At 51.3% G+C, this 5,127-nt stretch overlaps 1 pseudogene; it reads left to right on the top strand.

Moving 5' to 3' along the window:
- The first annotated feature begins 214 nt into the window (after nucleotides 1-214).
- Nucleotides 215-2,276, top strand: LOC136497982 (probable indole-3-pyruvate monooxygenase YUCCA9; annotated as a pseudogene).
- Nucleotides 2,277-5,127: the final 2,851 nt, after the last annotated feature.

Here is a 5,127-nt window from a genome sequence, read left to right as displayed (position 1 = left end):
GTCAGTCATGTAGATGCTGATGGTGATGATGCGCGCAGTCCCTCTCGATCTTCTCCAGCAGCAGCAACAGCACCACTCTCTCTCTCCTCCGTTTCCTCTCTCCTTCACATGCCTAGCCTCCCTCCCTCCCTCCCTATATAACCACCCCTACTCCAACCCCTCAAACCACCAACACAACAACATCTCCAGCTCCAGCAGCAACAACAAACAACACCTCCCTCCTTCTTCTTCTACCTCTAGCTAGCTAGCTCGAGCTCTCGTCATCATCAGCTACTCATCGATCACCACCACCACCACCTCAGCGTGAATACACACACACACAGCGCAGAAACAAAGCAACCCACCATGGGTCTCCTTCCTACTGACCGCATGGACAGCCTCTTCTCCCCGCGCTGCGTGTGGGTGAACGGCCCCATCATCGTGGGGGCCGGTCCCTCGGGGCTCGCCGTGGCGGCGTGCCTGCGCGAGCAGGGGGTCCCCTACGTCATCCTGGAGCGCGCCGACTGCATCGCCTCGCTGTGGCAGAAGCGCACCTACGACCGCCTCAAGCTGCACCTGCCCAAGCAGTTCTGCGAGCTGCCGAGGATGCCGTTCCCGGACCACTACCCGGAGTACCCCACCCGCCGCCAGTTCATCGACTACCTCGAGGACTACGCCGCCAAGTTCGAGATCAAGCCCGAGTTCAGCAGCACCGTGCTGTCTGCCCGCTACGACGAGACGTCCGGACTCTGGCGCGTCGTCACCTCCGCCCCCAACAACGGCGGCGACATGGAGTACATCGGCCGCTGGCTCGTCGTCGCCACGGGCGAGAACGCCGAGACCGTCATCCCGGACATCCCCGGACTCGACGGGTTTGACGGCAAGGTCACCCACGTCAGCCACTACAAGTCCGGCGAGGCTTACGCCGGCAAGCGCGTGCTCGTCGTGGGGTACGGTAACTCCGGGATGGAGGTGTCGCTCGACCTCTCCGACCACGGCGCTCGCCCGGCCATGGTCGTGCGCGACGCCGTGCACGTCCTCCCGCGCGAGGTGCTCGGCAAGTCCACCTTCGAGCTCGCCGTGCTCCTCATGCGCTGGCTCCCGCTCTGGATCGTCGACAAGATCATGGTGCTCCTTGCCTGGCTCGTCCTTGGCAACCTCGCTAAGCTCGGGCTCCGCCGCCCCGCCGCCGGCCCGCTCGAGCTCAAGGAGAAGTATGGCCGCACCCCCGTGCTCGACTACGGCGCGCTCGCCCGCATCCGTGCCGGCGACATCGCCGTCGTCCCTGCCGTCACACGTTTCGGCAAGGGCGGCCAGGTTGAGCTCGCCGACGGCCGCACGCTCAACTTCGACGCCGTCATCCTCGCCACCGGATACCGCAGCAACGTGCCACAGTGGCTCCAGGTAAATTCACACTTCAATAATTCAAATTCAAACGCATATATGGCAGTGCCAAACTGCCAATATATAAACTACTGTTCCATTGCAAGAAGTCAAGAACATTGTTGATCTGATCAATCTCCATCTCCAATTAATTCTTTCAGGGCAACGATTTCTTCAACAAGGACGGATACCCCAAGACGGCCTTCCCCCACGGGTGGAAGGGTCAGTCTGGGCTCTATGCCGTCGGTTTCACCCGCCGTGGTCTCTCCGGCGCCTTCTGCCGACGCCGTGCGTATTGCCAAGGACCTCGGCAACGTCTGGAGGGAGGAGACCAAGCCCACGAAGAGAGCCGGCGCCTGCCACAGGCGCTGCATCTCTGTCGTCTTCTAATCTCATCCATGGAGCCACCAGCATGACGAAGGAAGCTAACTTACTGAAGCACACACACAGAGACACATACAGTTGTTCGTTCATGGTGTTTTAGTTAGTCAGTCCATTCCCCTTGGTTTGTTGTTGATTTTGTTCTTTAATTTGCCTGCCAGGTACATTACTAGTAGTAGTCGTTGATTAGGTTATACGGTAAAAACTAGTGAGAGTGAGTTGAGTAAAAAAAAAAAAAAATTGGAGCCCTCCCATCAGTAGGGGAAGTGAGTGAGCCTAGGGGATTTTTACTGCAGCTATGGCCGCTAGCTTGGTGTATAGTAGCAACCTGTTGATGGAAGAAGAGGCTCTTTATTTTTCATTGACCTAGTAGCATGTTCATTTCTTTGTTCTAGCTATGGTATACACACCACCAGTGTAGTTATTCAACTACACTTTGTAGCCAGGTTTAGCAGTGTATGGTTAGTGATGAAGAGGTATCACCTCTTGTTAATTTTTTTGTTACTACTCTTTGTATGACTCTTCACATGAGATCGATGGAGTGAATGTATATGGTTACTATTAGTGTAATTTGAATGTCGTTGCCCATTTTCCCTGTTTGCCATTATTAATTAATTAGTCTCCTCTGTGAATTCAAAGTTAATTAGCAAAGCAAAATGATGAAAGGAGATGTGAAGTGTCTCTTTCAGAAATAATGCATCACTGAGATTCAGGGGGCCGGGCAGCAGGGCAGGGAACATATGGTAGTGTGGCGTGGGCTGTGGAATTCCTGGCTCTTGTCCTCTGGCTATCCCTTGCAGCACTGGATCTCTGCAGGGTCACTATTACCTGTGTTCCCAATTGGCTCCTGGTGCCATGGAAAGTTTACTGGTACATATCAGATGAGATCTCTCTGCTGCTAGCTGCACCAGCAGCACCACACCACTACGGCCTCTGCCAGTCGGCAGGCCCAGCCGGCCGGCCAAGATTCCAGATTAGTACAAAGTCAACTTTCACAAACAGGAGACTAAATAGGGGTGTGTGAGTGAGTGTGGTTGTGGGGATTAGTAATTAACATGTACAAATTCAATCCTAATCAAATTTTTGGGACTAAACCAGCTTACAGTACCGATGAAATGGCCCAAATAAATGCTTGGTTACTTGATTTTTTCTCACAAATTCATAATTTAGTTGGTTAGATATGGAAATTAGGCAATCCGATTATTGCAGTACAGTTCATCGAATAATGCACACCAGCTTTGCTTCTCCTAAAATAGTACTTTGCATAATACTAGTACCAGATATTGTAACTGCTTCTCGATGAGCAGCTACAAGCAAACAACACAACCGTTGAGTATTGTTAATGACCGGCGCCCCACGGACAGCTAATTTCAATGAGGACACCCAAGATTAACAAGTTGAATTATGCACGATGGCCCTTAGCTAGCTTTCCCTTTCGAACCGGGGGCCAGAAGTATCTCACTACAAACATAAAAAGAACCAATGGTCCAAGATGGACCAGTTCATGTGATAAGAGCGCATCATCAGGTGGTCACCGAGGATCAAGTTGGATATGGTTGTATCCCAGGTAGCTCTGGTAGATGTGAAACCCCCACGCACTTATTAGCGATGAATGGATGATACGATCACTACTCGAGACGGCTTCTTTGTCGAGTGTCCCAGACAATACCTGGTACTCTATGTTGAAGATTCTTCGGTTTGCAAGCATCATACATGACAACTTGCGCGAAACCTTCTCAATTTTTTATCACAGCCTCCACAGATGATATCATGACATCTTGACAAGTTTCATGATTTTCGGACTTCGTTTGCTTTTTATAGAATTTAAAAACAACTCGACCGCAAGTTCGTGGTCATGTTTCGTGAATAAGATGTTCGAAATTGGTGGTCTGTTCCTGGATACGGCCTCACATTATACTAAATAATATGAATATCATTTTTTCATTATTCGAATGACTAGCAGTTATAATTTGAATTATCCAAGAAAATTTAATTAAATGAAATAAATTAAAGAAATATAGAAAAAGTCCAAGAAATGTGCCACATTGGAACATGGAGTACCAGGTATTGTATGAGGACAGTAGAAAAAGTTTGGAGGTCAAAAGTGAAAAAAATTATGGTTTCCCGAGTGTCTGAGTTTAGCGCTCAGCAAAGAGGTGGTTTACCGAGTGCCAGGACGACTGACACTCGGCAAAGAAATTTAAAAAAGTTTAAAAAATACCCCTCTTTGCCAAGTGCCAGGCCGGGTGGCACTCGACAAAGAATTTTTTTAAAAAAAACCCTCTTTGCCGAGTGCCAGGCCAGGTGCACTCGACAGAGAATTAAAAAAAATTAAAAAAAATACTTTGCTGAGTGCCAGATCGGGGGCACTTGGCAAAGGGGGGATTTAACCCCGGCGGCCCAGCCGGCCCACACACACCCCATGCATGCACGCTAACTGCGACAGCGCCACCATCGCCGCCCGTGCCACCCGCGCAGCCCCCGCCCATGCCACCCGCACCAGCGCCGCCCCCGCCGCCGCGCCAGCGCCACCCACGCCCGCGCCCGCGTTGCCGGAGAAGGAGGAGAAAGAGAGGAGGAGGAGGAGAGGAGGAGAGGAGGAAGAAGGAGGAAGAGAAGGAGGAGGAGGAAGGAGGAAGGAGGAAGAAGGAGGAGGAGGCGCCCCGGTTGCCGTTGCCACGTCCTCGGTGCTTCCCCAGCCGTCGCCTTGTCCACCGGTGCCCTGGCCCCTTCACCACTGCTGCCCTACGACGTCCACTAGGTATGCCCTACCGTCATCGTCGTCATAGTATTACTAGTAGTTGCGGTAGTAGTAGTGGTAGAGTAGCAGTGGTGGTAGTCGTAGGAGTTGTAGGAGTGGTTGTGACATTGTTATATATATGTGGTTGGATATAATCTTGTGCATGTCGGTCATCGTGGCGTTCATATATATGTGCATGTCGGCTATCGTATCGTTGGTTTTCTTGCAGGTTTTGAAAACCTCACCGTGCTGGGGAGGTACTGTCGAAATTTTGTATTGACAGTTTTATGTTTCTTTTTTTTGCAGAGAAGAGTCCGTTGGAGTGGAGCCAGAGTACCTCAGCGACCCCGATCGCCTTCCTCGCCGCTGCGGGTCTGCCTGCACCGCGTAGCCTCGCCACTGCACCGACCCGCCACGGCCCCGCTAGCCTTTCTCCACCGCCGCCCTAGGTATAACCCCTCTTTCCGTATCATGGTTGTAGATCACGTAACCCAATTAGGCGTCTCCTATTCGAAAGAGATACTGTTGGAAATATGCAGATATTTCCATATCTAAAACCATATTTGTTTTGAATTGTCCATATTTTTTGGACAGCCCACGAATGCATAGGTGGGGTTAATTTCCATGGTCTGCTCCAATCCGAG

This window comes from Miscanthus floridulus, chromosome 12, assembly GCF_019320115.1.
Source record: "Miscanthus floridulus cultivar M001 chromosome 12, ASM1932011v1, whole genome shotgun sequence".
Taxonomy (NCBI): Eukaryota; Viridiplantae; Streptophyta; class Magnoliopsida; order Poales; family Poaceae; genus Miscanthus; species Miscanthus floridulus.
Note: the sequence above shows the minus strand (reverse complement) of the source record. Positions and strands in the feature narration are given on the sequence as shown.